The sequence below is a fragment of the Molothrus aeneus genome, chromosome 9 (genome assembly GCF_037042795.1).
Source record: "Molothrus aeneus isolate 106 chromosome 9, BPBGC_Maene_1.0, whole genome shotgun sequence".
Classification (NCBI taxonomy): Eukaryota; Metazoa; Chordata; class Aves; order Passeriformes; family Icteridae; genus Molothrus; species Molothrus aeneus.
This window is the reverse complement of record NC_089654.1, coordinates 22212060-22222733: the sequence shown is the minus strand read 5'-3', so window position 1 is coordinate 22222733 and position 10674 is coordinate 22212060.

Sequence of the window (10674 nt, the reverse complement as noted above, 5' to 3'; positions counted from 1 at the left end):
TGAACGCCTGGCTTGCACGTTACTGTAAGGTCTTCCCCTCTGCAGATGGATTTTATCACAACTAACAATATAAAATATAGACAATTCTAATTTAACTAACATGATTAATATTATAAATGATAGGTTTTTTTAGCTGTACTCCTTTCTGGCTCAAGCTTGCCTCTGTTTTTGGAAATAAGATTGTGAAAAAGCATCCTTTGAAATTTCTGTATTTGTTTCTGTTAGGAACAGAGGGCTAGACTGAAGGTCAGCTCTGGCTTGACAAAAATCAGTGTTATTTTCTAGTTTGCTCTCTTTTCAAATTAGGCTTTAACAGAAAATAAAAATACTGTTAATTATTACACTGCAAGATAATGAAAGTCTTCCCTTTTGCACCTCAGTTGCACACTTCAGAATGGATTTTTGAGGCAGAACAGATATATAGCATTTTGCATCTGTGAGAATGCTGCTTATAGCAAGTAAATAATAAGGGAAAGAACAAGGTAAGAAATGGTTATGAAGTTGCAAATATAAGCAATCACTGGGAGAGATGCTGTAGTTTTTTTATTTAATGCCCTATGAATTCTTATTTCACCATTTTCTTTGAGGAATTTGGACATTCCACAGAGTAAATGCTCAAGTAGCTTGCTTTGCCACATGCTCCTTGATTCCAGAACTGAGATGCAATAGAGAACAATATGTAACAAGAATTTTTCAGGAATTATTATCTAGCAAAAAAAAAAAATTGTTGCCCAATGTGCTAAAATGAGTAAAATCAAATGCAACCTCAGGAAAGCTGAAAGCACTGATTACTGCTATATCTTAGATAGACAGATGTGCAGGCTCGTGATTTCTGTTTAGCCCTAGATGATAATTACCTCCACCAAACAAATACCTACCCCATCACAGTAAGGAGCCCTGCATGTAACGTCAGTAGGGACAGCTGAGAGCAGTCTAGAAAGTAACCAAGCTGGCACCTTGGAGGTGAATATTTTAATGCACCAAGAAACTTGCATTGTTACTGCTTGGGCTGTAGCCACAAGTGTTAACAATGCCTCTCATTTTCTTTTCTAGCTGTTCAGCAGAATATTTTTTACTTTATAAGAAAGAGTGGGCTACAGAAAAGGAAGTTAAATGGACACTGAAAAGTACATGAATGAGACTGTGTGCCTTTTATGTCCCTGCTGGCCCTTTTGATAGGAAATTCTGCGGCTTTGAGACTCAATCAGTCTTACAGACTGATATTATTGCTTTCTCCGTGCTTTATAATTGGAAGATGCCTTTTCTCTTATATATGAAATTACACAGAAAAGCTGTAACTACATTAGCTGAATTAATTACCTACCCCATTTCGTCAAAACATCTCTTAATAATCAAACCCTTGAGAAGGATATGTTTTTTTTTTTTTTTTAATCTGGCTGGGATAAATTAAGAAGTTTGTTCATTATGATCTACTAGAAATAGTTTATCTGTCCAGAATTGCTCTGCACATACATTAATGTTAGAATTGGCTGGAATTAATCAATTTCTGCTCTTTTTAACCCATAACAGAGCACTAACATGACAGCAAGTAGTCAGTGGCTCAAAACACTAATTGTAACTACTTCTGTTGTGTGGATGGATCAAAATTGAGAAGCTCTTCAAGCCACAATTTACCTCTAAAATAGTACCATTAATGACTATACAATTTGTAGTGCTCAGACCTTTTTAAAATAACATCCAGATTCTGAGATCTTTTTATCCCCTTGTATTATAACACCAACAAATTAAAACTAGTGAGCTTAAAAGTATGTTTGTGTTCTTGAATCTATTCAAACTGTTTAAATTAATCGTTATTTCCAACACGGACTGCTGAATTCTGGTGAAATCTGGAACTTTCAGATTAAATTTTCTTCATTTCCTTATTTGGATCTGCTGAAACAAAACCTCAGTTTTATAATAGCCTATTGCACTTTCTGATCTTTAGAAAAACTCAAAAATGAAGTAGTGAATAGCATCTGTAAAGAAACAATCTTAGGGAGGTAAGAGTTTTACGGAAGTAAGAGTAAAGTGCGGGCTTTTTTTCTTTATTTCCTAAGAAAAGTAACAGGGATACCCATCCCATGCAACTCACCTTAGCACTAATGGGCACCAGAACCCTCACAGGAGAAACTAATTTAATAAACTTTCTAATTCCAACTTGCATCCATATGCTATGATCCTGGTAGTGAAAATATTTATGCTTGTCTTTAATTTTCTTGTCCTGTGTGATACCACTGTATCACACAGGACATGTACTTAAATGGGATTATTTGCAGTACTGGACTTAACTAGAGGTACGAAATAACAGTTTAGTGTATAATTTATACCAACTCTGTTTCTATCTTAATGATTCAAAAGATTTTCGGCTATGTCAGTAGAATACCAGTGAAATATCCCTACAATTTCTGAATTTTGACTTGTTTGTGGTCAGTTACTTACATTTGCTTAGGAAATAGCCCTAGAAGGAATGGAAGCAGATGGATTAATGGTCAAGAATACAAATGGTCAAAGGAGGAAACTATAATTTGAATGTTTTGCAAATATGTCACTGCCATATATGAAATGCATTCTGCACATATGTTATTAGTTTCCTGACTGGCATGGAATGAAAAGGCCTACTTTTGGTATTTCAGGTTACAACAGATGTTATTTCTTCTGTGCTTCCAAATTATGATACTTAATATTCAGCACAACTTTAAAGTAGCTATATGAGAGGCAGAGATAGCAATAAAGCCTGCCCAGGTTTTGGGGTTTACTGCCAGTATATAAATACAAAGCACCAGGGTTTTTAGTTTGTGTTTGAACCATGAAGAGTATAAGCAAGAAGCAGCTTTTAGAAAGCTGCAGAAAAAAGAAAACTGTTTCAAACTCAGGCCTATGATATTTCTAGGGATTTTTTGATCCTCATTTCCTTGCTCACAGGTGAATGTGGTTTCTTGCTCACAGGTGAAAGTGGTTTCCCTTTAGGTAAAAAGATCCAGGCAAGCCAAAGCCTGAGGAGGGAAGGGGAGCAGGGTCCAACAACGTATTTGCAGCCATGCTGTGTAACCCCAGTTCCATGCCCTGCATGCGTTCCCACAGGGTCAGCTCAGCAGGACAGTGGTTTGCCCCCAGCATAAATCCCTGCGGCGGTGACTGCCGGCTGCCTGCAGGTGCAGAGGCAGTGCTGGAGCTCAGGCTGGTGCCACATCGCTGCTCCCTGCTGCCGCTGCCAGGCGTCACAGCCCGGGCTGCCGTCCCCTCCCCGGCTAATGGGCATGGTGTCCTTGGCTGGGGCTTCAAATGGAGTGCTAATGGCAGTCCTGTTCAGAGAAGTGTCTTTGCACACCTCCAGAAAGCTGCTCCTCTTCCTCCTGAGGAGCACTGTGTGGATAACTGGCTGGTTGCCAATGGCAGAAGGCAAAAAGGTATGGCTGTATACAGTTTCCTTTTGTCATGTTCTGCTTGCACTGTGCTGTGCACAGATGGAATTCAGAATGGGTGGTTTGAGTCCTCTACAGACTTAAGTCAGTCCTGAATTCAGGGTGAACTTTGATCCCCTACTGTTAAAGCTCAAAATGAGGAATAGCAGTACTAGGCTGACAGGTAAATGTATCTGTGTGTTCCACAGAAGGAAGTGCTATATGCTGTGTATTTAAATGCAAACAGCAGCAGGTGATGAACTGAAAGGTTTGTGGCTCAGCTCCTTAGAAGACAGTATTGTCTAGTGTGTAAATTCTTCAGTGGAAGTTACAAGTTACACTTGAGCAACTTTCAGGATGAACAGACCTGTGGGCTCCAAACTGCTGCCTCTGTGCTGCTCATCCATGTGCCCTGATTTTGCACTGCCCCTTGTTTGAAAGGGAAAGAGGATCATGGGTGAGAATTTGCCATCACACACGTGCAGCACGTGATTGGAATTCATCAGTGTCATTTGCAGCTACCCTCAGGTTCAGCAGCCCGCCAAAGGGAGTGCAGCAGGCATTAACCTGGTGTTTGTCTGATCCCCTTAACAGCAAGGAGTGGTGGCTGGGGGATGTGGGCATTGCTGTGCTACTGCTGCAACACATTTATTTACTAGTGGAAGTGAAATCCAGTGTAGAGTAGTGGTAAAAAGCACTACTCTACACAAAATTCCTTAAAAATGCTTAATATGGTGACAAATGTAACACATGTAAAACATTATTATTATGCTGTTATATGTTTTGTTCCTTTGTGCACTCTTGTTTCCTAAGGGACTTGTTTACATGACCAGAATATGCATTATGTGGACTTTGCAGTAAATAAGGGTGGTAGGCTGGTACACAGGTATGACCTGTGCACCCTGTCTAATAGCATCTTCTTTGCTAGAGATGTTCTATTGCAGCCCTGAGTCGTGAAATACCTTTTCTTATTTTAATTTTGTCTGTAATTGTACATTTCAGTTAAGTTTTGCCGAAATTCACACTGGAATTGTGAACAGGATCAAAGTAGTGGTGTAATTAAACCAATCCCGCTCATAAGAATTCAATCTCTTTTCTGAAAGCTACTTCTCATATATACAAAATGAGCCTGCTTGTATGTGCTCATGTCATCTGTTTCCCATTATGTATGCTTTGAGACCTATATATGAGGAAACATTAAGTAAAATATTTTTATTAGACATTTTAAAGTCCATAAGAAAATGGAGAAAGTACTGACCATGTAGGGCAGTGGGTTAAGTGAGCTTGCTGTACCCAAGGCAGCATTTGCACCCTGTCTTGGATGGTGAGACAGTGGGGCTGCACAATTTCAGATTTTTCCGGCAAAGACTGCAGCAAGCTCCATGGTAATAGGTTAAACTTGGATTTTGTCACCAAAGAAGACAGATTCACTCTGGAGCCTGAACACTGTACCCTGTGACTGTCAGCTATTCTCTCTGAAGGTTTGCTTTCTCTACAAGTGTTTTGGAAGACATGGTTATCTCTGTATCTACAAAATGACTGCAAATGTGGGCTGGTATCCTTATAAAAATGCTACTTCATGGCTGGTATTAAAATAGTAGTGTTGGTATGGGATTGTGCTTGGATTGTTAGACTTATTTTCATCATAATTCTACAATTTGGGCTTTTTGGATATAGCAAATCTATTGTTTCTATGTAATTGCTTGAGAATGCTGGTGTTTGGAGCAACCATAAGGGCATTTTGTCCTCTTATGGGTGTTTCACAGTCCTATAAATATGGCTATATTTTTCTGTGCTCTATTAGGAGGAGTTCTCATTTTTAATGCCAGTAGGATTTTTGGATGTAACAAAAATACTGTAGCTTTCTGTACCCCAATTTTCAGAAATACCTGTCTTGTATTGCCATGTGAAAAATAAATCAAACCTCCAAAGTTTGGCTGAACTGCAGAAGACCAGAGTGTAAGAAATATCATTGTGGAGAATGCAGGCAGTCAGAATGATGCACCATAATCTGTACTTGTTAATTAAACAATCACAGCTAGAGGTGACATTAGAACTTTACCTGATTATCAGCAACAGCATATTTACAAGTAAGAATTATTCCTTCAAAAAGCTTTTTAAAAATGGTAAAATTGTTTTAACAAATGTGCTGCTGTACTGGCAGCTAAGCTGCTGCTCCCTGCAGTTTTGTACTTTATACATCCTCCTCTAAAATATGGCCAAAGGCTTTTCCTTACAGCTGATTAGTATCTCCAGAGCTCTCCATTCACTTGGGGGCTGTCTCTCAGTAAGTGCTGGCAATGCCTCATAGTTTTTTCTCTATTCTGTTTTGGTTCAACTGTACAGACCAAATAGCAATAGCAAAACTTAACTTAAATGATACAGTTTTAAATTAATTCTGTTTCTAAGGATCTAATCTTGTAAAGTAGCAGACAAATTTCTGCAAAAGTCAACATTACTCAATACTCTCTTTATCCCTTTTTTTTTTTGTTTCTTTTTCCCAAACAGAGGATAGGAAAACTGCTAATTTGTCAGCTAATATCTGGTCAGCATGTTGTTTTATAAAAGCTGTGCATTATGATTTTAAGTCTTTCTGGGGACAAAAATAATCTGGTGTCTGTCTTCTGCTTTTAAATGCAAATATAATAGGGAATTTGAATTTAGAGGAAAATAGAGGTTCTATCTCTGTTAGTCTTCAGGCAGCAGCATTATACTACTACTAATTGTGGTGGCACAGGAAGGCTTTTATAGCAGTCATTTCACATAACTGAAGGAGTACATCTGAGCATACAACCACCCTTCATTAGCACCTTTTTAATTATTTCAGTGCCTGTAGGTCAGCATATTTTGCATTGCTCCATTAGAGGTGATGGGCACATATTGTAGACAATGATCTGTGGCTTTATAAACAAATAAAACAATTTCAGTTCTTTATCAGCCTGCTGTAAATAGGAAACACAGCACAGTTGACCAGAAGAAAAAAACTCCATCTCCCGTTTCTTCATCCCTGAGAACTAAAGCCTCTCTGCCACTAGAGGGTGAGACAACTACAAACCAAACACTTAAGGCTTACTCTTTCCTATAGAAGGTACAAATACAGAAAGTTAATATGCAGAGAGGACCTTGATTATTTGCATTGAGGAGAGAAGGGAGCATACCATGGGCCCAGCACACACTCTTATACTTAAATCCAGAGCTGTGAAGAAATATGGGAAGAGTTTGTGATAATTGACAACAGTGGAACAAAACTCACTATCTAAACCATAGGTTTTTGGACCTTGGGGAGGCATAGTTATAAAAACAGGTTCTGATCTTCATATAAGTACCAAATCAAAATGTTCTGCTTCAGAAAGAGCTATTTTTGATTTAAAATTAGTTCCTTTTTGTGAAAAATTTGCATTTGAACTATACTATCTATACTGAAGATTTTACCTGCTTTCTTGTAGATTTTTGGCTTTTCTAGTGTTTATTTCTTTTTACTACAAGACAGTCTGATGCCGTTGCCCTGGTGTATCTTTCAGAAATGCAGATAAATTGTTTTGTGTAGTTTAGTATGGCTCTGCATCTAGTCCTGGCAAAAAGCACTAATTCCTACTAACATAATGTTTTACTTATTTGTAAAACATTTAGTCCAATGTTTCTTGACTAAATGTTTCACAAATAAGTCATGTTTTGATGCTTGCAGAGCCTCTTAGAAGATTGTTTTTTCTGAAGAGTTCAAGTCACAAAGAAAAGATCCCATTTACATTTCTATTTTAAAAAGCTACTCAAATCAGGGATTTAACAAATCAATACACTGTTTCTTCAGGAACAATATATCCCAATTTAAAACAAAAGCCAAGTCCCACAGGGAATTGTAACATCAAGTATTTTTTTTTCTTTTTTGATCTCGCAAAGCTCTCTGAAGAATTCTGTCATTAAATATGTTTTGACAATGCCTGCTGCCTTGTTACTCTGTTGTTCCTTCAGCAATCTGAAGGTCCAAACTCATCTTTCCTTTTTTCCTGAAGAAGGACTGAGTTTGTAAAAATCCTAAAGGGCATGTATCGGGTCAGAAGAAACAAAATGATGTGTTACTAAATGGTGGTAGAAGAAGAGGCAAAAGAGAAGAAAACATTAACTATCATGAACAGTTCTACACTATTGCCTGAGAGATTTTAGTAACTTGTTCAGCTTCTGTGAATCATTGTGGCAAGAATTAGAGTGAAATTTTGAGATTCTACTCTAGTTAGGAAAGGGCAGCATTAATCTTTGTTTAGGAATTACAGTTTTCTGCTACAGAGTGATCAGAATTTTGTTGAAAGTGCTTTGTATTTATCAGTATCATTTTAATTTTAGGGAAATTAACATTTGAGTTTGAAGTTGCATGCAGGACTTGCATTTTCTGGCCTGAAAACTCTTCATGCCCAGGCTTAGCTGCATACCCAGATTTTGCTGCCTGCTTACTTAAAATATAGGACAAGTCTTTATTGAACCTTGTTGAAATAAGCAGGGATTAGGAATATGTTGGTTTCTCTTTAACATTACCTTAATTCTGCTGTTAATGTTGGTTTACTCTTGATTCTTGTATAATATTCATGTAACTTCAGGGAAGCTGTGGAATGATTTACCCTTTTTTAAATAAGGCCTTAGTAGAGCAATGAATGCTTACTGTTTTTTTTTTTTTTTGGTTGGTTGGGTTTTTTTTTTTGTTTGTTTTGTTTTTTAGGATTTTAACTGAAAGGAAACAAATTATGAAATGCTCTCATGCTGACATTAAAAATCCCTGGCCCCCTTCTATGGGCTCTTTTCTTTTAGTGTCCTAAATACCATAGGAGTAATAGAGCGTTTACAGTTGGAGGCAATGGTTGCTTTCTTCATTTCAGAAGAAGATATTTTGAGCTCTATCAAATAATTTTAACCTTCAAGCCTATCCAAAAGCTTTCCTGGGAGGCACAAACAAAAATGCACAGAACAATCAGTTAGAATATTGTTTTACTATTCTGAATGGAAAGTATGAAGTGCTGAAAGCACAATAATTTTTTTTATTACAATACTGGCATATTTAGCACAGTTCCTTATTCTACTTTGTCTTCAACATCTTTCTGCTTGATGATTTCTCTAGGATTTGCAGCTATCCAAACAGTTTTCATTAATCCAACAGAAACAGTCTTTTTCTGGACCATAGAACATAGTTTTTATAGTTGAGAAAACTGGAGATCTGTCCAGCTTTTATCTCCCTCCATTACAGAAACACCACTAGATCTTAGCTACCTACTAATTTCTAAGGCTTAGAGAAAGACCCAACATCAAATTCAATTACTAAACTCATTACATTTAACCACACTATCAGTGTCAAAATCTTGTTAGCAGAAAGGCCCCTTCAGTTGAGCTATTATTTGATTTTAGGAAAAGCTTGAGGTAACAACCCTGGTCCCTCTCTCAGTTTTGAAGGCATTGCTGCTAGCTTTCCCTCAAATCTAAAGGCTAGAGGCTGGAAAAACCTCGTCTGTATGACACCTGAAAAGGGTTTTAGGGGAGGGTTGGTTCTGTTAAACTTGTCTAATAGATGAACATGAAAAAACTAGTAGAAACATCTCGGGCAGGCCATGGAGAGCCTGTCAGGCTGTGGTAGAAGGCATGAGCTGCCCAGGCCTGACTCTGGAAACTCACCTTTTACTTGTGGGGTGGTTGGTTGGAACCAGGAGCTTCTGCTTTTTTTACAGTTTCCTTCAGATTAGTAACTCAGTTAAGGCTGGTTTTAGGTTTTCTTGTAGCACTTTTACTGGCTAGCAGAAATTCAGGAGGTGGCCCACTGAGGCCCACAGGCCCCTGAACACCAGGGCTGGCCCTTGTCCCTGGGAAACAAAACTCAGCAGCCCAGGTTCCTGGTGTCAGTGTGCAGGAGACATTTGGGACGGTCAAGACAGCTCGAGCTGGACATGGTGGCACAGCTTGGGTCTGGGACACATCCTGTGCTGTGTGGGATTTCAGCAGGCGGCCGCCCACTGAGGGCCACAGGCCCCGGAACTCCAACGCGGCCCTTTTCTCTGTTAAACCATACTCAGCAGCCCAGGTTCTGGGTGTCAGTGTGCAGGAGGTGCTTGGCACTGTCAAAGCAGCCACTCAAGCACCATTTTTTCTTTCATTCCATGTCCTCTACTGTGCAAAGCAGCTTCTCAGGCTCTCCTGGAACAGCAGTGCTTGTTGCTTTGGCGGCACTTTGGTGCTCTGGGATTTAGGGAACTTTGCTTGCCTGTCTAAGCTCTGTCTCTTCTGTGTGTGTGGCTTGGCCCCAGCTTTAGCTGATGTGATGTTCCCTCCACAGAAATGTGAGTGGGAATGGCAGGAAGCAGCACAGCGCTCATTGCTGTTAATTTCAAATGGGGCTGTCAGTTAGAAGCTGAAAATGCTGTTTTGCAAATTGCACCTCCAGACAGGTTACACAGCACTGAGCAAAGAGCCAGGAAAAACCCTACCATCCACCTTAAAAAAAAAAAACCAAACCATCAAGCTATTGACTGAAATTTCTATAACAAATATACTTAATGCTGAAAATGTACCTCCTTTATCTTGTACACTAAGCCACAGTGTAAGTTTCTTCAGACATGCAGGTACATGTAAGGAGCTTCTTGGAGAACCATCTCTTATATAAGACAAACTCAAATTTAAAATGCAACCATTGCAGACTGTCAAGTCTGATTTCTGTACTTTTGCTTACTTTTGGTGGGGGGAAAAAAACCTAAATTCTTAATTTTGTTGTAAGATGTAGTATAGGTAGGAAGAGTATTTCTGCAATACAGACTAAGAGAATGAATCATACAGGCTTTGACACATGATGTCTGTTAGTGTATGAGGCCTGTTGTCACAGAATATATGGGATTCTAAGGTATCTGCACTAAGGTCACTGAAGTTCATAATTGTATGCAGCAGGAAAATATTAATGTAATTAATTAAAATGAAAATTGAAATGAAATATTAAATATCGTATACCCTATTCTATTGTTTGGAACTGAATGGGTTTTATAAGGTATAACCACGCTCTGAGTGTTTTTGAGTTGCTGCTGTAAACAGATTTTGCCTTGTTAGGGCACTGTGGTTGAAATGTTGCTGTTCACTAATGCTGTTTGTCGTGCCATGGACAGCAGTGTTCTGTCACCCTTCATTCGTGTCCCATGCAAGATTCTTGAGAGATGATCTCTGCACAAACCTGACTCAGCTCACAGAACTCCTGATGTGCAGACGAGCTATAGCATGTGCTCTTTGCTGCATTTGCTTGAGAATTACAAATAAA